Here is a 23,006-nt window from a genome sequence, read left to right as displayed (position 1 = left end):
GGTATACAACGAAGACGGGCAACTTATGGCCCGCAATTACCAGTTTTTTTTTTTGTTTGTTTGTTTTTCGGATTGCATGACGCGATGAGTAATCGTGGCCAGCGTCTTTTACGATGCGTAGTTGCGTGTTTGATAAACCGCAAGTGTGAACGCGACGGATACGCGAGAGCGTGGCAACGGCGGCACTGCCAGCCAGTAATTACGGTACCCGCTCACTTGGCTGGAGCCGCTGCTTTCCCGCTATTCTTGTTTTTTACGTTGATGGGCGCTCGAGTGAGCGAGTCCGAGCTGCTTCCTGGGTTAATTGCGCACCGCAGGCGCTGACGATTACCTTGGCAATGAAGTAGGCGACGCGGCACGCCATGTGTGCGTTGCGCGAGCGAAGTGCGCGCGGTACCACCTCCGCCTCCCGCAACGCGCAAGCCCCTCCACCCGAAAGCGTTTCCGTTAATTCTTCTCTTTTCGCCGCTCGCGGTCCGCACGCAGGGGCAACCAGCGGCGCACACGCTCGCGGGCTCGCAATCAGGGCGCCGCTGGAGCCTGTTCGTGCCTGCGATCCACGCTTTGGCAACCCCGAGTTTTCTCCGCGGACGCACCGAACGCGTGCCGGCGAAAAGACGGCGTGCCGAGAGTTGCACCGCTTCGCGGCATCACGCGTCGAAGGAAGAGGCAGAATAAATAGTAGAGAGTGGATCGTTTACGTGTAACCCAAACGCGAGAATATTTTCGGTCCCTGATCCCGCGAAACATACCAACGCGCGTGTTGAAGGTGTCGAGAGATGACGTTGTCAAAGCATCTATTAGGGCGTGAGCTCCGCTCTTTAGCCCGCCAACGAGAACGTGTGCCAACAAAAACCCGTTTTGAAATACTTTGCCTTTAGCCGGAGCTATAAGCTGAAGAGTTTGAAGCACCGTACTCTTTCTATGATGTTTCTCCTATTTAAGACTAACTGTTGCAGATTTGGCGCCGGCCATATAAGAATACATCTTATACTGCTTGATAGCAGTGTAAAATGCTGCTGATACCGCCAAAGGGGGGTGCAGCGATAAGCACGAACCCACGAATGCGCACTTCATGACTCATGGCATCCAATATTTATATTTCAACTTATTACTGACGTATCAAGCCAGAAAAGCCTAGTAAATTTAGCTCTAACGGTGCAGAAAAGTGCTTCTAAAATTGACTTTTTAAAGTTAATTTTACGCGAACAGCTTGTTGGTTTCGCAACTCGCAATCGCTGACGGCATAAGCCTGTCCGTGGGCCTCGTTCCTTTTCTCTGTCCGCGTCTGGTAGGGCCGCTGAACCACTAATATGAATCAACACCAACTACTGCCGTTCTGCTTCAACAGAAACCAACTCCTCCGCCACGCCGCGTTGTCTCCAGCGTGTTTGCGTATGTCTTCGGCGCTGGCGCACCACGGACAGCAATAAAGCTTGGTAACCCTCGAGAAAAGAGGGAATAATTTCGCGGTTTGCTTGACATGACATGACATGACTGGTTTGCTTGGCATCGCTTTCACATGACGTAAGCACGCGCCGTTATCTAGGTATCCACATTGTAGGTATCCAGAGAAGTATTGTTCTTAAAAAGTGACAGGGCTCCCACGTTACGTGGCACGGGCAGGGTCGCTATACAACGTCGATTCGATTATTAAAACGTAAAATTAGCATTGATCAAGGCATTAAAGCCACTCTCATGGCACGAGAGAGCCAGCTAAAACTTTCGAGTGAGACAGCCTCGTGCCTGTGTACACGTACGCTGCTGTGCGAGCCGTCAAACGCTCCGACTGAAAGCAACGATGAGCGCATTTATACTATATTATAGTACGCACTGCCCTAACATTTGCAAGCACGACACATTCCTGTTACGAAATCAAGGACGGACGTATAGCAAACACATTTGGGCCCTTATGTCACAGCGACCTGGGTGTCCACCTAGTCCGCAAGTGTGTACAGGTACGAGAAGTGCGAAGGAGAGAGCCAAGCTCATGCATAGTTTTGCGTCAAGGATGTAACACAATGAAAAATGTTGTCAACCATGAACTGAAAAACTACGCAAAGAAAACCAATTGTGCACCTGCTTGCCGCTCACAATACGCGGTGGGTATAATCCTTTAACGGCTACATTTTCACCTTCATTTGTCCGCCCGCCAACAACGCGAGGAAAAGGCAGTGGGCCATATGAATTGCGGAACTTTTACACACTTATATTTAACGCACATTAACGCTTTTACGCACTTCGCCGTAACAGAAGTTATTGTTCATTCCGAAAAATGTGATGGTCAGTAAAGGGGACCGCTTTTTAGGCTATCAATGATGTGACGGTTCGGGCCAGCCGATCACAAAAAGCCAGCAGCTTTTGATGCTGCGACCTTTGTTTAGCGTCAGCAGTTGAACTTGCAAGCTCTGCTCACTCAGTCTATGTCTTTCCGGGGCGACTGTCCTGGAAAGGCGGTGGTCCCGGGTTCGATCCCCGGACCAGAAGGAATTTTTCTGTAACTACGAAAAGACCCATCACGTCAACATTACCAAAACGTAAGCCACATCACTGGCCATAGGGCTTTCTCGGCAGGAAATACTGGAGTGGGTTGCCGTTACCTTCTCCAGTGAATCACATTTTGTCAGAACTCTCTGCCATGACCTGTCTATCTTGGGTGGCCCTACACAGCAAAGTTCACGACTTCATCGAGTTTCGCAAGCTCCTCCGCCACGACAAGGCAGTGACTGTGAAAAAGGATGACCGCCGAAGAATTGACGCGTTTGAATTTTGGTGCTGGCGAAGACTCTTGAGAGTTCCTTGGACTGCCAGAAGATCAAATCAGTCGATATTGTCGACCATAAACCCTGACTGCTCATTGGAGGGTCAAATTCTAAAGTTAAAGCTCAGCTACTTTGGTCATCTGATGAGAAGAGAGGAGTAGGCTGGAGAAAGATCTGATGTTGGGAAAGGTTGAGGGTCGCCGGAGAAGGGGTAGGCAGCGAACGCGATGGTTAGATGGCATCCTCGAGGCATTGCAGATGAAGTTATGTGATGTTAGGAAGATAGTGAGAGACCGGAAAGCGTGGCGTGACATGGTCCATAGGGTCACGAAGAGTCGGACACGACTCAACGACTGAACTGAACTTAAGCCACATCACCCTGTTTCTGAACACGGAAAATGCTAATATTATATAGAGGTATGTCGATTGCCTCCTCTAGCGCCCGCTGCAATACGTCCAGGAAAAGTGAATTAACCATGTTCAGTGCATGGCGTCTGGGGTCTTACAGAGATAACAATTTACAGGTCATGGCAGTTTTTGAGAAAGCTGTATAGCTTTCCTTTGTGGCCGCATGGCTGCGCTTGGGTGGATGTCAATGAATAATTGCTATCTTATTACAAATCTACTCCACCTTGGGGGATTCCTCTAAATGTTCGACTAACTCACATATACAATGTTTAAAAACAAGCAGCTTAACAAACAATCACAGTAAGAGAGGTCCGCATAAAAAAAAAAAAAAAAAAAGAAGATGGTAGTTAAGGTTCCCCTAAAGCATGAGATTTCGCTCAGCAGCATGCAGTAGATGCAGCAGCTTTCGCACTGCGTTCAAAGTTAGCCGTGTTTGCTGTATATTTCGGCAGCGTCGCCTGAAATGTACAAGAATTCCCCGAGTGGTAAGTAAACCGTCTCGTGCAGTATTCTCTGACAGGAGATGGTTCCTCGAAATATTTGCAATGTACCGCCGTCTTTACAGCCTGCACGATGTTTCCCCGTGCCGCATGCTGCCATCATCGTTGTATATACCTGCAGTAGCGCCGAAGCTGGATGTGCAGCAAGAACTAGACCTTCGCTGAACGACAATCTGTGAACTGCTTTGACGAACATCACTAGGTCACTCAGTGCCCTTTCGTGCCTTATGGTTGCTTGCAATAATAATAATTGGCTCACAGGAAGGGAAAGGCGCTGTATCTGTCACACTTGTTTCTGTAGACACCTGAACCGCGCCGTAAGGGAAGGGAGGAAGATGAAAGTGAAAGTGGAAAGAGAGAAAGAGGAGCCGTAGTGGAGGGCTACGGAGTAATTTCGACCACCTGGGGATCTTTAACGTGCGCTGACATCGCACAGCACAATAACTTCTCTTCGTTTCGCCTCCATCAAAACGCAGCCGCCGAGGTCGGGTTCGAGCCCGGGAACTCCGGCACAGTAGTCGGGCGTCTTACCACTGCACCACCCCATGCCACATTTACAGTCTAAGTGCGAACACTATTAGCTCTGTGCGTCGGCACCTTTTCGGAGCCGACATATCAGACGGCGCGGCGGCCGGCGTCGGTTCATGACATCACAGCAAATATTTTGACATGACGGTTGCTTTTGGTGGGATGAACTACGTCCCAATTTAAGTGCCTTATTTTGCTATAAAAAATGCCTCCAGGTCGCTCAAACGTCCGAAGAAATCCGATAAGCTCCACAATTTTTCACTTAAACACAAAACTGAAATAAGTCGGATGATCATGCCACAGCTCCTTTAGCCCTGTTTTGGATCTTTTAACACGACACAGGCCTCTAACCTTGCAAGGAGGCAGCATTTGCAGTACACATATTGCAAGCTTTCACACTAATCTAGATAAATGAGTTCATCTTTCGTCAAACTGATGCCGAAGCGCGCAACACCGGTTCTCTTTTAATGCAAATACCTGCAAGCAGCAATGCGGGGGGTTCTCTACACATGTTTTACTCGATTAAAAGTAATTATTTCCGAATTTCAGTATTCAGGACGGAATCTAATAAGGGGCCCGCTCTGAGAGGTAAAGAGAAAAACGAATTAAATTAGCGCTTAATGAACTAGTGGTCTGGTGTATAAATAATTGCATAAGAACGCCTAGCCACATATCATTTTTTAAAAACCATAGATAACATGCATGAAAGCCTAAGCTCAGAAACAAAAAAGAGCAAATATAAATATGCAGGGATTAAACTGAAGCGCGCACTTCGTACTATTTGAGATCAAAGCCCACGCCGCCTATATAGGGCAAACAAAAGACATAATACGACATCAATTAAGATCCTTCCCAATATTAATCTTAATAATACTGCGTGGAAGCTGGTTTGCATTGCGGTAGTTTTGGGCCTTTCGTTCAGCTCTTCCCTGTTTCTTTTTTTTTTTTTTTCCCTTTTGCGCACATATAAAAAATTATTTAGCTTCTGATTCAGCAGGATTGATGCAAGCATTGTCTTAGGTATAATATGAAATTAAAGATCATTAAACCTAAAGCGAAAGACACTTGGCCGAAATATTCTACAAATACTTTTGCGAATATATTTAACTACAGGTTTAAGTCGACATATTCTCGTCAATTTTATATTTTTATATATTTATTTCCGAACGCTATGGGAAAAACCTATGCAGGAGGTAAAACAAAGGCAGCAATGCGCAATGAAGAAAATATTAAGGCAGTTCCAATGGCCACAAACAGTACATTAAAGCAGCACAAGTATTCGTCACTGAATAAATTAAACAAATCCTTTGCAAGAGCTTGGATATAAGTTTATATAACTTAAGGAGTGGGAAAAGGCCCGTGGAAAGAGTTCCGATACAAAACGGTTCGAAGAAAAAAGCTTCATCTCTACGTGTCTGTAAGCAGAAATTGGTCCTAATAGATTACTTCCTGACTTCCATGTTTGCATTGAGCTGAATTGTGTACAGGTGCTCAGGAAGAATGGATGTGGTTAACGTCAATTAGTGTCGCAGTTGTATCTAATCGCTTAAATTTGTTACGAATAAATTTACTCCATTTTATCCGCGCCATCTCAACCCAATAAGTATTTTTTCTTGCGTAATGACCCCATAAAACGAAATTACATTCCAGCTTGTATCAAATAATTACCTTCTACGTGAGAAGCTTTACATTATGAAAATAATCTTTTAGCTTCTGCTTAAGAGAAGAATTTAGAAAATGATGATGTACGAACATGTGTAACATCGGCAGCGCATATTATGTAGCATGTTAGTGTATACATGATATTTATGGAGTGAACACATATTTATTTCTCGCAGATTCGGTTTATATATTTAGAAAGGGACGCACAGTAATGAAAAACTTTAGCAAACAATAAAAGAAAAAAAAGACAAGTATGTTTTTTTTTTTCATTTTTTTTTTCAGGTAACCATATACAATAATATGTTGTTTTCTAAGGTTTAATTCTATATCCCAGTATAAAAACGCTAGCGCCTAAGAGCAATTTATTGGCCAAAACAAAGCCGCAGTCCTAAGACGCTTTCATGGGGCACACCTGATCTAACTGAAAGCGCCTAGGGCTTGCAGCCGTTAAGGTCCATGCGTTGCGTTTTTCAGTGAGGTAGCAATTGATTACAAGCAATATGGTAAGCAGGGACATCAGTGCATTGGAGTTCGTAGCTCTAAGAGTCTTCTGTGCGGCAACCTGTCAAACGCCCTGCAAGAATGCGAAATAAGAAGGCGTGCGGACGTAAGTAAACACAGCATTTATTTCATTCTAAGTTCGACCGCGCCTTCGTATCGAAGATGAAAAACATATATTTTTTTAATCTACGAGAAAGTGCACTACGCTCACTGCCAGTATACACATAACAGAGCTGGAAGTTTCGTTTAGGCAAGTCGTGCACATTGTTAGAGGGTCATAGCGTGCTCCGTTTTCTTTTTAATGCGAAAGCATTACTTCGCTATGTTCACAGATTTCTGTCCGCAGACTTTGTCCGCGGATTGTGTCCGCAGACCGTGTCCGCAAAACGTGTCCGCGAAATCGTGTCCGCCGAAGTTGTGAGTAATTGAGAAGTCGTAGAGTGGTGTTAATCGATAGAGGATGACGTAATGTTGTGTCCGAAAAAATAGTTCGGCCGATCAGTTAATTAGGTAATTAAATAAAATAACTGGTTCACAAAAAAGAAAAGGCGCAGTATCTGCCACACTTGTTCCGTGGACAGCTAAGCCGCGCCGTAGGGGAAGGGAGGAAGATGGGAGTGAAAGTGGAAAGAGAGAAAGGGGTGCCGTAGTGGATATGCCGTCAAGAATGTGACGTCACGCAACCGGAAGTAGAGCCGGAAAAGGGCATAGGAAGGGATTGGCGGGTAATTTGAAAGTACCAAAGACTAAAATGGGTAAACAAGAACTGATATAAGCAACTATAAGCAACCAGAAGCAACCAGTGGCAGCATCCGTTCTTTCGCATTACTGCAATGCAGATTCTGCAGTGCACTTTATTTTTTTTTATTTGCCTCTGTACATCAACCTTCTACCATTTACCGAGTACAATTGCAAATTCATCAATTCCCATAATTATCGTATTGCGAACATTGCCCTATGCAAGCCTTGTTAAAAACGCTACAAGATGTTGTTTTAATTTGCATGAAAGGAATTAGGAACCGGCCACTCACTATATGTTCAAGCAAAATGCAGATGAACGACGTGAATGGTACTGTTCGCAAATCACGTGAATTATGAGGTTTTATCGTTCCAACATGACACAAGGGCTATGAGGGGCTCCGTAGCATAGGGATCCGGGTTAATTCAGACCACCCGGGGTTCTAAAACACGCTCTGCAACCCCAGAGTACACGGTTGTCTTTCTGTCTCGCCTCCAACGCAATACGGCTGGCGCGGCCAGGACCGAACTTGCGGCCTTGGATCAAAAGCCGATACGCCAAGGGCACAGAGCCACCGGGGGCGGATTTGTTCGGTACTTATAACTAACCAGCTTGTCTAATTTCAAGTGTATTTTTGCAACACGAACGATAAACAATCCAGCACTGTATCACCAGAAAGTAAAGGAACTTGTAAGATCTAGCTAAAGAACTCGATGTGCTGAAAAGTGTTCCTGAAATGTATTTGGCGGCCCATCTGAATCGCCGTACTTTTATCAGAAACTCTGCTCAACGTGGATGGGAGACCGGTAACTGAAATATCTGGCTTCCACCTCGGATTTATCTGTGATTGCCCGTTTCTTAGAAGCACCACTTCGAAACACTAATTAAAAGCTTAATCTTTAGTTGTTCGGGCGCGGTCTTCAACGTCTCCATCAATTTTAGTTATGTTCCCTGCACATCCTTTTTTACCCTAGAAAACTAGAAAACGTCATAACCTTAGAGAGAGAGAGAGGGGGGGGGGGGGGGGGGGGGCTTACTTGTAGGTGGTGAATCCTGGCTGCGTCATGTTAAAACAACCGTAGTTCGCTAGTCTTAACTTTTGTTCACCATTTCATTTCAGGGAATAGAAATGCTGTCAAAATCACTCATTTATCTACACAAAATCTTATCTTTAGTTTTAACTTCTTCCTCCAAACATAACGCTCCGACTGCCTGATATCTTGCTTGGATTATCAGTACCATCTGTTCACCCATGCAATACGCTATACAATACGCATACCACATATCCTCCCGTGGAGTCGTAGGCGGTCCAGTATGCAGGCACTGTTGTGGAGAGAGGGGGGCTACGGCTCCCGCTGTTCCTGCGATACACGGAACCGCGTATTGTTGCGCCTACGACCAGTGTTCCTTATATAGCACACCTATCAACTATATTTTTCTCGCACCTATCTGAAACGTAACAACATACTCTAAAAGCATAAGAACATTCGATGCCAGAAACATACACTCTTAGAAAAAAGGTTAGTAAGAAGCTAGTAAACGCAGCAGTTACTAACTTCGAATGGGTTTTACTACCTTTTTACTAACCTTGAACTAACTCGCAACTTTTTGAGGTAGTAACGGCTCCCATTACTAACAAGTGAGTTTCTGTTCGTAGTTTTGACGAGTTAAATGCTAGAATCCCTTGGCAACTTTACCATATGGTATCTTGCGTAAATTTATCAATATTTTCAGAAATTCATGCTTTGGCTGTTCTTGCCAGTCATACATTAAAACTTATTCTGAAATTAACGAGATACATTACTTTCGATCATTTAATGGCGTTCGTTTTAGTTTATTTTTTTTTAATCTATGTTTTTGTGCACACTTCAAGCTAAAGAAAAAACATTACAGAATTTGAGTTTTCTTGCCCCATGCGAGCTCCTGACAGCGTAATGCGGTGACGAAAAGTCAGAGCGACACTTAGCTCTTCCAGGAAACACCTGCAGTATAGTGAACTGGGACGCTTTGTGGGAACGACCTGCAGTCAGTCATGGACAAACGTTCAAGTGCGGATGGCGTCATTTTAAAAACAAAACATAAAAAAAAAGGAAAATAATTTGTATTCACGTTGCATAGCACAAGGTTTTTGCGTCTACTGCTGTTGTTTTGTTCATCTTAACATTGTGCTTTCCACCAGCGCAACAGAAATGCACAACGACACGAAATCAATACCTTTCCACCTCGCATGTAGTTGCCTGCAATCAACTTTTATTCCATTTTCTTTACGCATGGTCCAAGCATCAACACTCTGTAAACAAAAAACACACACACAGAACGGTGCCGGGAGGAATGCGCGTGGGCTAGACGGCTGGCACGGGCTGTACCGTCGACATTTGATCCAGGCATCCAAACCGTCCAAACGTGCCAGCGCTGCAGGTGGCCGAAGTACGGCGGACGGTAGACGCCGAAATATGAAACGGTTTCACGCGCGGCTGTAAAAAGAACAATGGGGCGATGGCTAATACTCGGGCATATTCTCCTCTCACTTTGCGCATGCTTTCCGCTGTGCGAAACTGCGCGCTGTGGACGGGAGCGTCGTCGTTGTGCTGGTGGAATGGTGGTTGTCGAGTCTCACACTTTCGTAAATGTCTGCGTGTCCTGGTCCACATATTAAAGTTCATGAGCGCCATCGGAAAGTCCACACATCAAGCACAACGTAAATGTTGCTCTTGCAGACATCGACTCCAGAATCCCATCGTTTTTGACAGCAGCGCCGCCGCTCGTTTGACGCGCATTGTGCCAGCATCGACTTGTCAGACTGGCTTATTTTCATTCGTTCTGCTTCGAGATGCTCGCCGTCTGCCACCGATACTGATTCTGGCGGGAAGAGTGACGCCGAGGCGCTGTGTTCGTCGCCCATGTCTAGTGATTTGGAAAGACCGAAAGAGAGTTATTCAAGCCAGCGGGCAGCATCGGCAGGAAGATCTGATAAATGCTTTGCTGGATGGCGATTTAGGGATGGTGCAGAAAACGTGCGCTTCGAGGTAAGTTGCCCGTTTTTATATTCATTGCTTGGAATGCAAAGACCTGCGTATTGCAAACGTAATTATTTATCGCCATTGTTAGTAAATTGTTGCCGAGTGTTTCCTGATCCTGACAAGAAGTAAATGCCGTAGTAATAATGCCAACTCTGTTGAAGTGAAATTGAACAGAGTAAGCTGTAGAGCCATTTGCTACAAACATTATGCTCAACGAAAACGACATGTCCTGTTGTCGCCTTTCTTTTTCTCGTGAAAATGCTGTTTTTGTTGAGCATAAACACCGCTGAAAGTAAAACGAACCTAACGCAGTAAAAATTATGCCTCGTGCGAAGGAATGTGTCCCTTTTTTTTTCTTTTTTTTTTTTTGAAATCAGGTTTGCACAAGTATAACTAAATCATGTTTTTTCGCACGTGAATACATCGCAGTTCTATCGTGTCTTTGCAGTAATTTGTAGGTTTCTAGTAAACCCAAACCTTGTGGACATCTTTGTTATCTTTTGGCACCCGCAGTCCTAGAATGTTTTGTAGCCAACCGTAGGTTTTTAGTAAATTCAAACTTTTGCTGACATTAATAGAGTCGAACGATGAGCTAGTTGGTCACACATCTCTTGGAAGAAGGCAGCAGAGCAGGTTACACCAACACAAAGCACAAGAGGCACACACACGCACACAAGGACTACGCTGCACTGACAACTATTTCAACTGGAAAGCGCACATCTTCTTCTTTCACTTCTTCCTTCAGTTTACGTCTGCAGCCAACTTCTTTCTTGTCGTTAACATCCTGCCGGTTTGCACAAAAATTCTACGTCCTTCTTCAACAAAACCACCGATGGCATGCTGACACATTGGTCTCCCAAGTCACAGATTGCATATGCTTCATAAATCTCTCTGGCTAACTTGTCCTTCACCCTTCTCATAACCTTAACATTGTGAAGGTCAGCCGGACATTTTTGATCTCTACAATCAACGCAGTCTTTGCAGTGCACAGCCAGGTTTGTGCCAGACTTGTCCGATATTGCCTTAGCGTGCTCTCTAATCCTTTCATTGAGGCATCTTCCTGTTTGTCCAATATATTTCTTTCCACAATGCAAGGGAATCTCATAAACAACCCCCTGAATACACACATCCCTTTGGCCCTGTTTGGTGCCGTCGGAATGCAGGTTAATAACCAGGACTTCAACTCTGGATGCAAAATTTCGCACCGGACTCTAAGGTACTCTAAGTGTATTCAGGGGGTTGTTTATGAGATTCCCTTGCATTGTGGAAAGAAATATATTGGACAAACAGGAAGATGCCTCAATGAAAGGATTAGAGAGCACGCTAAGGCAATATCGGAAAAGTCTGGCACAAACCTGGCTGTGCACTGCAAAGACTGCGTTGATTGTAGAGATCAAAAATGTCCGGCTGACCTTCACAATGTTAAGGTTATGAGAAGGGTGAAGGACAAGTTAGCCAGAGAGATTTATGAAGCATATGCAATCTGTGACTTGGGAGACCAATGTGTCAGCATGCCATCGGTGGTTTTGTTGAAGAAGGACGTAGAATTTTTGTGCAAACCGGCAGGATGTTAACGACAAGAAAGAAGTTGGCTGCAGACGTAAACTGAAGGAAGAAGTGAAAGAAGAAGATGTGCGCTTTCCAGTTGAAATAGTTGTCAGTGCAGCGTAGTCCTTGTGTGCGTGTGTGTGCCTCTTGTGATTTGTGTTGGTGTAACCTGCTCTGCTGCCTTCAAGAGTTTTGCTGACATTTTTGTTATTTGTCGGGAACATATAACTTGGTCAAGAACTTACTTCAAGACCGTATGAGCTGAGTTTTTCTGCTTTGTTTTGCATACAATTATTGAATCCTAGTGCATCTGATCGAGCTACGCTCGTCTTTAGAAATATGTTTCTGTAATCTGTACGCAGTCCAAAAAATTCCTACAGCCTTGTCACAAACTGGAAATGATTTAGTCAAGTGAAGACAATTGCTGGGCTAGTTGGTGCATTTCACAGAAAAGGAAAGATTCACAGCGCTAGCAAGTACGCACACATAAATAGACACACATAGAATGATAGAATAGACGCCGACTCCAACTTTTTTTCTTTTGCGAAACGACAGCAAAATGAGACGTATGTTTTTTTAAGAAGTTTGGAGTCAGCGCCTGTCCTGTGTGTGTCTGTTTGTGAGTGTGTATTTTTTAGCGCTGTGAACCTTCCCATTTCTAGAAATGATTGCATAAAATATCCATCCTAAAATTTATATCTGTGTGTATATCTTTTTGGAAGAAGCATCGTTTTGGTGAAAGGCACTTACTAGCTTAGCATCTGGTGTTACTTGACTAAATCATTTCCAGTTTGCGACAAGGTTGTAGGACGTTTTTGAACTGCATACAGATCTTTTATTTTAAGAAGTTTCATTTTGGTGTCCTTTCGAAACAGAAGATGGAGTCAGCGCCTTTCTTGTGTGTGTGTATTTGTGGGTGTCTATTAGTGCTGTGAATCTATCCTTTTCTGGAAATTATTCTATAGAATATCCATCTCAAAATGTATATCTGCGTATCTACATTTATTTTTTTAAATTTCATTTTGTGAAATGAACCAACTAGCCTAGCAATTGTTTTTACTTGATTAAATCATTTCCAGTTCACGACAAGGTGTAGCAATTTTTTGAACTGCATATAGAATTCTTTTTTTTTTCAAGAAGTTTCATTGTGGTGTTTCGAAAAAAAAAAAGATATTCAGTGCCTGTCCTATGTGTTAGCGCTGTAAATCTTTTCTTTTCTGGAAATGATTGTAAAAAATACCCATCCCAAAATTTTTATCTGTGTGTGGTATCATAATTCTATGAATGTTTCTTTGTGTTTAGCAAAAACAAAACAGCCTGTAAATCTGCAAGCACCGGAATATATGAAATAAAGGTGATAATTTTCTGTGGAATTTCATTATTTGAAAAAAACAAAAACAATTTCATAAGTTCTAAGTCTTTATTGCTCCCTTTTATTGTCATTGAAGAAGTGGTTTTAAAATATGTCAATTCTGTAATACTTGCAGATCACTTTGCTATTGAATGGTGGAACTTTTGCCTCTGCATGGTTGTGAAAGAATTGAAAGCCACAACATTTGCGGGTGAAGCCAGTAAGTATAAATTTGCTATAAATTAATTTGTGCCTTCTAATTTAATTACTTTCTATGTTGCATTTTAGGACATCTACCCAGCATTGGAGTGCGTCCGGATGAACCCTGATGACGCCGACGCAATATATGCTGGGTTTGAAGATATCAAGGTCGAATGCTGGACATCATCGTGGGACTCACGCATGCCATTGAGAGCTACTGGATATTTAATGTCAGGCATTCAACGCGCAACGAAAACGTTTGCGCAGTGCTAGAGTATTTATGCAGCCTAAGAAACTCATCGCCACTATGCATTTCTGCCATTGAAAAGGGCATAGCCACACTGCCTTTAAATACCAATAAAGTGAGTATTTGTTGTCCGCAAGTTTTGTCGTCATCATTGCTTGAAGACTAGTGCGAACAAGGTAAAATTAGCATCTTGTTTGTAGATCAGCTCAATGTTGCACCGAACTTGAAGCCGATGACAATTGACCACATATTACGAATAATACAATTAATTTTAATTACCAAATCATTATTAAGATATTCAATATTTTCAGAAATAATTTACCTATCGATGCATATATTGGCTCCATACAGGTAGCAATCGATACTAAGTTTCTGCCGCAGTAAGCACTAGGACCTATGTAGTGAGCACCTCTAGGCCATGTAGTATTTGATACTAAAGAAAAGGTTGCACATTATACTACCTTTTCAATGGTAACCCATAATAACAACTAGGTATATGTTGTAATAAGTACTACGACCTATGTAGTACGAATATCTAGGTGCGGTAGTACTGCGTACTACCTAGAAGGTAGCATATTCCACTACCCTTCAAAGGCAAACTATAATGCACGAAGGTGTTGGTGTTCACTAACCTACTACTAACTGGCGCTAGTACTGTTCACTAACTTCCCGGGGTAGTAAATTTCACTAGCTGTATTTTTACTACCTCGAGTTACTAAGAAGGTAGTGATCTATGGGACAAGTAAAATGTTAGTAGTTACTTAGTGAATTCACCAACCTTTTTTTTAAGAGTGTAGTGCTGCCTGCATGATCACCATACTGAAAAAATAATAATAATAAATAATGGGCAATGAACGTATCAATAAAGCTTTTCAGGTATCGAATAAATTTTCTGCCTCCATCATTTAAGACACGCTAATAACAAAACAATACGAAGATGTAACGTGAGAATGCTCGAGCAAATTTCAAGCTAATTTATACTGACTGCAAAGTAATCATAGCCGCTAGCATATCCAGCTTTTTTTTTTTCTTTAACTCTTGGCTAGCGTTACGTGCGGCTCTTTTATTAAGCTTCATAAAATGTATCAAGGGACACAAGAATAAAAAGGTCCACTGACACACATCAGCTGAGAATTCAGTATTACTGCTTGCGTTGACAGGGTTCATCGTTTGTGTATATATAAAAAAAAAGAAGAGGGGGGAGGGCGGGGAGGCATAACGCATTCGCCGTTGTTATTATAATAAAAGGCAGTCACGAAGGACAGACGACACTAATGGGGTCTTTCTTTCGCGGTCCTCTTTTGGAGCTTATTCTAACACTGACCTAAAACGCTTAACAAATCTTATTTGTTTCTGCTGCATCGAGTCCATTGCTTCAACTTCAGAATAAGGCGTTGACTATATGCTTTGATCGGCCACTAAGTACGCAAATAGTTTTAGTGCACATAGTTGGGGGAATAAATTTTGCATGACGGATGACTGACTACAGAAAGAGGCGCAGTCAGCAGAGAACGCTTAAAGTTACATGCACACAAAAAACACACTTCAGATTTTCCTAATCACCCAAACAGCGGCCGAGAGCCATTCTTTCCGTCACAATGAAGGATTCATTCATTCATTCATTCATTCATTCATTCATTCATTCATTCATTCATTCATTCATTCATTCATTCATTCATTCAATTTTCGGAACGGCGGGGAAGGCACGCATGCACGACAAGAAAACGATGAAGCAGGTGACAGGTGCGCGAGCATCGTCTCAGTCTCATAGTTTAACAAAAACTACGCTCCTCCGTTCTTAGATTTTACTAGTAGGCATGATATGATCGACTTTCGTGTCGTTGGCATGTATATATATACCACTTGTCTAATAACGGAGTAATTGCCCATTAGGAGCCACTCGAATGCAACCATACGGGCCGCTATTGAAGCTTATACAGCTTTCTCAGACACTTCGCAGTTGCATAAAAATTCTTCCTGGTCCAGTGTTCAAACCCTGGACTACCGCCTGTCTGCGACTCTTGATCTACCAAGCTAACCAGGAAGCCTAACAGACGGTAGGAGGAAGAGCGAATTGATCAACATGGTTGCATTCGGGTGGATGCTAATGAGTAATTATTCCCTTATTGCAAATCCAGTGCACCTTGGTGGATTCCCCTAAAACATTGGACCATACTAAGTTATTTCCCTGTTGATGCCATTGACTAAGTAGCAAATCCTTCTCGAGTGTGGTCACTGCCAAGATTAATTAATTAATTATTTCTTTATTAATCGGCTAACAAACCATAGCCTTGAACAAAAGAGCGGCAAGTTGGTTTTTGGTTAATGGCTCATCAGTGTAACAGCAAAACTTCATTCTAAGTTTGCATGTGCTCGTTGAATGCGCAAATGGTCAGGTTTGTTTCTCGAGCAACCCAGAGAGAATGAGAGCTGTTAACTCACTGCCACAATCAGTCCTCTCTTTCAACATGACCTGTATGACAAATGATGTGTTTCATGCGATGCCGCAGCAGTGTACGATCGTTGTTATCTGTAGCCGATCGAGAAAAGAGTTGTTCCTGCTTAGCACGCTTCTGTGTGGAGCATTTCGTGTTCGAATTAATGACCTCGCTACATTCTGCAATCTGATGGAAGAGTCCGGAGTTAAAGACACGCGCAAAAAGCTCCCCTTCAAGCTCCCCGGCATCCGGGCCTGGTTGACGGCTGTAACTCAGCGCCAGACAGGCAGGTAGGACAGCGGCAACAAAAGCAGGAGACACATCGCGTACAAATGGATCCAAAGCCTGTGTACTCATGCGTACGATTTGCTAATGACATGCGACCGACTTGATGATTTCTGTCACGATTACTGCCGGGGCAAAACGCGCTCGCTAGCCGGCGCGTGCGCGTCTTTGTTTGTGTTTGCCGGCAGAGGCCGTATTATAGTGACTGCAGCGGCTGGCTCGTAGTCGCCGAGATCGGCTCTGAGATAAAAGGGGCCGCAACGGAGTTTTCTTTGCGGATGAATGACAAGCGTTGCGTTGAGACTTATATCGGATTCCAATTTGGCATGTTTCTTGTTCGGCTCCTTGTCGAGATGGGGCCACGTGAAGCCGACTCGCGAGAGAGCTTCCTCGTGGGGACCATTTGTGGGGGGCCGCGATGCGGCGCGTGGGCACCTGGCTGAGCTGAGGCGTCATGGACGCAACTGGGATGCGACCTGGCGACGGCGACCTAGGCAGGCGACTGCCACATTGATACGACCGCACTGCGCGCATTCCCGTACTACGATAAGCAGCGCAGGCTGCATCTGCTTCTCACTATGAATGTGAGCTTCGTCGTCCCGTTTAATCAGACGCAAAATAAGAGGCAACTGTGGTTATTCACGTATAGGCAAGCTGTATTGAGGCTTGAAGTTGTGGGGGCCCACGCCACATATCTCTAGGGCCCACGCCACATATCTTTAGCGCCCGTGGCTGGCGCCCAACGTGGGGCTAGAGATATGTGGCGTGGGCCCCCACAAAGTGTCGCTCGCAGCGCCGTAACACAGCTTAGCGAGAGAAGCACGCATTTTGAGGCGTACCTGCAGTGCTTTCACGCCTACGTTTATACAGAAACACCAACTTGTGACGCAAGCAAGGTTCAGTGGCGCAGCTGTCGCCTGATGGGGATAACAGATGGGCGTACGAACCATATATTTGAATGTAAACAAACCTGCAAATAATAGTTGTCCGATTTCGCTGTGCACCTATGAGGTCATCCCTTTACTAATAAAAATCGAGTGGATGCTAGAACAGAATTTGAAGTCATGGGACATCATTCTAATGATGATATATTTTTTAAACACCATAGTGCGTGCCTGGAAAAGAGGGGGGGGGGGGGAGGGGGGGTGACAGAGCCTGGCCCGTAGATGACTTTCAAAATTATTTCACACACTTCCCAATTCACCTTCGAAGACAGTTAAGGAAAACATAAGAAAGTGTGCAACGAGTCACAATAAATGTTTGTTGCTAGACACGCCTCACAACGTATACGTTCTCAGCAAGCTGGGTTCTCTCGGACTCTGACAAAGTTCTAGTGCGCTCCGACATGCTGGCGCGTGCTCTAAAAATACGCGCAAATACAGCCGTTCGAACTAGAGAAGCTAGCCTGCTCTACATATAAGACATTTCTCAAACAGTATAATAATCGAATCGCGCATCGTAGCAGTCGATGGCGCAGACGATACTCCCGGCCTTAGAGTTCCTCTATATTACTTTGAGGGAAAAGTGGCGCTGCAATAGTTCGTCCATCATGTAGAAGCTAATACCGGCATAATAACTATATGGGCACAGGAATTCCGGAAAGATATGGTTTCGTATTAGTCTTGGTTATTTCGGGCACAAAGCATGGATTCAGTCGTAACAAGTAGAACCTTTTCGAGGCAAACATCAAAGAAATGATGTGAACGTTTCTTTATCAGTCTACATATAACTCTCACTTGCGTAAAGGTTCCTGAACAAGTTAAAAGACTGTAGTAAAGGGATTTAATCTGCACACAAATGAGAGCATCATGATGCAACAATCGATTTTGAATCAGAAAGCACGTTTTCAGGCCAATATCGGCAGGGCCGGATTGGCAGTGATGAGGGCCCGGCTCAAAAAAATTAATAGGGCCCCTATAACACCCCACCACCACCACAATCTATACCTCGCCGACGCTGTTGTCATGTTTGCGACCTGCCGCGCTTTAGAATTCCCTACAGAGAACACACACCATACTTACTCGAAGAATCTGCAAAGTGTTTATGAATATCGCCTGAGCATATACTTTCCCGCAGAGCACACGGACAGACCAGCATCTATATTCTAGGAAATGAGAGAACACACAAAGTCCTCCCTCAACAATCAGAATGGGCACTCATGATAAAATAGTTTCTCCACTGGTTATTTTCTTGGCTAATTCGATACCGCAGAACGATCGGCGGCGTGTGTCCACAGACGAACGAGAGATGGGTCTTGTTCATAAACTGTTCTCAAATCCTCCACCCCCCCCCCCCCCCCCCCCCCCTCCACCCCCATTCCCTTCCGCGGTACAGAACAGAAGATCTCTGGTTAGACGCTAGGATGTCTGCTCATGCCATGCGTAACCTCCCGCAGAATTTACGCAGAGGGCCATTGTCATGGCTACGTTGTTTAGCGTCCCATTTTTTAGCTCTGACCTAGGAAACGCGTCAGTGAAATTTTTTCTCTGCGCTCGATTTGAGAACGCCACCATTGTAGTCTACATAGGAACAAAAAAGTTCGAGAGTCGCGCTTGTATAAACCCACTACCTGTTTCGTGTGCGGCCCAGTGTGTGAGTAGAAGGCGTGCCAGCGGCACAAAGGGCGCGGTCGCAGCGGGAGACGTTTCCAAACGCAGCTACCCAAACAGAATAGGCTCATCTCCCAGCGGTCGCCCCCTTCCACTGATTACATCTGGCTGCCTCCCCGGTCTCACGCAGGGCTTAGTACGAAAAAAATAAAATAAAAATGAGAACGCTTGCACGACAGTGGACGTCATCCTGCCTGCACAAGTAAGACCTGCGTCCCTTAAATTACAATAAATAGTTTATACGGGAATGAGACAGCGTAAAATTTGACGCTTTAGAGCGCTTTATGCGGTATATAAAGATATTACAATCAGTCTTGCTGAAAGGGGTTATAGAGTCGTCTCGAAGGATACTTTAAAAAAGAAATCTTTCCTGTGGTAAGTATCTCACTAGACTAGGAAACAAGAAAAACATATGCCTGTAAGGTGTCTTTAATATCAGTCGCTTATAAATTTGTAGTAGCGTGTCGTCGAAGAACGTATAAAAGCCATACCGAATAAGCGTATGCCTTTTACTTTTGCTAATGGAAACGAAGAAAAATAATTAGAAGGGTTCAACGCTATACTGAGCCGAATATGTAGCGAAAGCATTAGCTGCGGGTGACCGAGCGTTGTTGTTGTTGTTGTTGTTGTTCTTCTTCTTCTTCTTCTTCTTCTTCTTCTTCTTCTTCTTCTTCTTCTTCTTCTTCTTCTTCTTCTTCTTCTTCTTCTTCTTCTTCTTCTTCTTCTTCTTCTTCTTCTTCTTCTTCTTCTTCTTCTTCTTCTTCCTCCTCCTCTTCTTCTTCTTCTTCTTCTTCGCAATTAGACGCGGCTCTCGCGCATGCGCATAACGGGCGGGGCACACTCACGCGAAACTCTGCTCTGGCCCGACACTACAACAAAAAGCAATTTCTACACATAGGTATCCATCGCGGTGACTACGTGGCGGCCTCGGTGTGTTACGAAGTGCGAGACCACGGTGCACGCAACCAGTGCGTGTAAACGTCCGCCTGTTTATTTTCTTTCTTTTTTTTTTGTCTCATATTCTCTCGCGCAGAAATTATTATGGGTTGTAAGGGCAAGAAAAAAAAAACATATATTTCTTGAAGGCCAGGCAAACGACCTTCATTGGATTGAAGCATGAATCTCTGAATCCAGTTTGTTTGCTCAACTGCAACTTTTACCGCGTTTAATTTTATTTACACCTCTAGCTGAACGAGAAACCGCCTGCGGGTGTATGTCGTAAGCGAAAATTTTCGTGTTCGCCTGCTTCCCACGGGCACTGCTGTCATGATCGCTTGAGCAGTAAGCGAAATTAGTCCTAAAACTGAAATGGGAAGAGGGACGACCTTAGGAGGCGGGCGTCACGTGGTGTAGCTAGGCCTGGCAGCTAGCCGGAGAGATTTTTAGTGCGCGGCCAGTAGAGCCCGCATTCACTGATGTCAGTCCAGTCTTTGCAAGAGGTAACTGGCAAGCAGTTGACAAACGGCATTCGCCTTTCGTCGATCAAATATGGTAGGCTTTCAGCGTACGTAAAGCGAGTATATAGGGCGTGGTGCGAAAGCTTTTGCGCACAGATGAAAGCCGATGAAGACGACACGCAATGCACAGCTCGAGAGAGTTTTGCAGCCTGCACACTGGGTAGCCGGATGAGGTGAATACGTGCAAACAAGAACAACAGAGACAGCCTACGGCATGCTGTACTCTCTTCCCACGAGGAATCTCTATGTACGACTCCGCTCCACTCCGGCAGCTTTTTGTTTTAGCGTGAAATGCACTGCAAGCGGACATACAAGCATAGTCGTTTTTGCTTCGCTCTGAAACTACGGATTAGCGCTTTCGCACTAATAAACTAAGATCAGACACTCTATGACCGAGAGTGACTTTGGAACCCGTGGCAGAGATCAGCCTATCTGGCCCTGCCCCATCGCTGATCATCCTGCGTGCTTAACTGCGTCTCGAGCTGTGCTTTGTAATCGTCGTTTTCATCGACTTCCATCCGGGCACAATGAATGCAGAACACACCACTATCCCATTGCCCTCTTAAAATGCGTTAAGCGCTCCCAAAATTTTGAAGTACGTTACTGCTAAGACCACCACTCGTCAATTTCGCGTATATTACAGTGACAGCATTAAAGACAGTTCTGCAGAAAATCTTGCGCTGGCGTTGTCGGCGTTGTGGTGGTTGGCGTTGGCATTCTTGCCGTTGTCGTCGTCTGCTTTGTGAGCGAAAACGCACGGGCATACCTCTGGAAGGTGACAGGTGACATGGCCGCGCACGACTGATCGTTAAGTTGTGTGATCTCGCGAGAGCATGTGGGAGTTGCCAGGAGCTGCCAACTCTGACAGCTCCTTTGAGATGGGCGGCTGATACGGTAATCCAACCCTCCGATATTCAGTGTGTCAATAATGAAAGCTGCTTTGAACCTTTCACTTCTTCCTTTACGGAGCAGTTTGCATCGTTATCACTATTTCATAAAATTTATTGCTATAATCACCATCTGAAACTAGTATTTCCATCTGAACCAGAATATAATTCATACCATGGGGACCATCCCCATAAAGTAGGCGTCTCTTTTTTGCGAGACAATGCCTAGTGTTATTCAATTATGAAAAAAAAAAAAAAAAAAAAGAAAAGACCAGCAATGAATGGAACCCCCTGGCTACCTCAATTGCCACAATTATCGACACGGTTCTGTTCTAATCTTCTATTGAAGGACGTATATTTATTATCGGTAATCTGTATTTCGGCATATTATTTTTGTTGCTGCTGTTTCTTTTTGTATCGCCACATGCCTGTTTTATATATATTGAAGAATTTTATCCGTTCCGCTGTTTTATGTAATTCCCCAGGGGCCTGAAGGCATTGAAAAACAAACAAACAAACAAACAAACAAACGAACGAACGAATAAATAAATAAATAAATAAATAAATAAATAAATAAATAAATAAATAAATAAATAAATAAATAAATAAATAAATAAATAAATAAATAAATAAATACCATTGGGTTCCGACCGACACGCTGTATCCCAGACCCCGCAGGAAAGCCGGCCTGGCTTGGTTAAAGTGAGGCGTTATATCAATGTCGCGAGGTATTTTACATACCGTGGTAGCATACGACAGTATGTAACCAATATGTGTGAGATATGGATGCACATGTTAAGGTATTAGTGACTAAGCGGCTAGCAAACTGCATATACATGAACGAGGATCCGCAACGGGAGCCGCCGCAGATGGGATCCTTTAAATCAATACGGTCACATAACGTTGAATCGAGACAGAAGTGCAAACGCACCTGATGCGCAGTTCGCCTGGCACGCTAAATAATAGTGCGTCAGTTCTTGTTGTTGTTTTTTTAATATTACACACTTGTTTGCTTCGCATTTTTAGCGCATATGATTTCTCCTGTTTCTTGCTTCATTCTCTAACGCAGCAGCGTTAAAGGCCCCGTTCACCGAAAATCCGGCGCCGGCGATGGCGTAGTGAGCTAAAGATCACGAGCATGGCGATGGCAGACGGTAGCTGGCAGCTGACATGGCCGATCACAGACTGGACGTAGGTTTTCCTGACATTACGTCTGGCAGGAGCTCTCAACTCGGGTCTCTTCTTTCACATGGGAGGGTGATATATCAGAATCAGCCTGCTAGGGCCCTTGCAGTCACCTTGCCACAAAGGCACGTTCACAAGGCTTGATTAAAGCGGGACTGTATATGTGGGGTGGTAGCCTACGCTATCGTAACATACCCACTAAAGGCGGAGCTTAGGTGTCCCCCATAAATTTATTGTTTAACGAATTTTATAACATATTAGCTTTCACGATGTCAGAAAGAAATTCGTTGTTTCTGCCGAGCTATCATTTTTTATTTTCGCCTCTTACTGCCTCGTCAATAAAGTCGCTTTCTCTCACGTGCTTAAACAAAAAAGACTGTGTCAGTGGAGACTTGCGAATCTGCATCGACGCTGAATCGACACGACCCTTGACGTGACATAGGCAGGTAATCCTCGAAACTCCTCGATATATCTCTCCAGTGCGGCATAAGTTTTGTTTTGGTTTTTGCGCTTTTGTTCAGTGTTTTCTGTAAGAAGCAGCTTATTTAGGAGATCATAGCCTGAGCGCCTCTGGCAACCAATGTTTCAACGTCCCCTTGATGTGTTCGTAGGGGCTTGTATGTCCCACACGCGCTGAAAAGGGGCCTTTTTGAGCTGCGTAGTATACATCCGTTGGTA

At 44.2% G+C, this 23,006-nt stretch overlaps 1 protein-coding gene and 1 long non-coding RNA gene across 3 annotated transcripts in view; one reads left to right on the top strand and one right to left on the bottom strand.

Moving 5' to 3' along the window:
- The window catches only part of LOC146205342 (thiamine-triphosphatase-like), a 430,791-nt gene that overhangs the window by 31,646 nt on the left and 376,139 nt on the right, over nt 1-23,006 (bottom strand). The gene's annotated exons all lie outside the window — the stretch shown is intronic.
- Nucleotides 9,877-13,595, top strand: LOC146205343 (uncharacterized). Its single transcript, XR_014703188.1, has 3 exons — nt 9,877-10,126; nt 13,156-13,239; nt 13,308-13,595. It is a non-coding gene; the product is annotated as an uncharacterized LOC146205343 (long non-coding RNA).

Source organism: Amblyomma maculatum, chromosome 1 (assembly GCF_055883805.1).
Source record: "Amblyomma maculatum isolate TAMU_Amacu chromosome 1, ASM5588380v1, whole genome shotgun sequence".
Classification (NCBI taxonomy): Eukaryota; Metazoa; Arthropoda; class Arachnida; order Ixodida; family Ixodidae; genus Amblyomma; species Amblyomma maculatum.
This window is presented reverse-complemented; position numbering and strand designations above follow the sequence as displayed.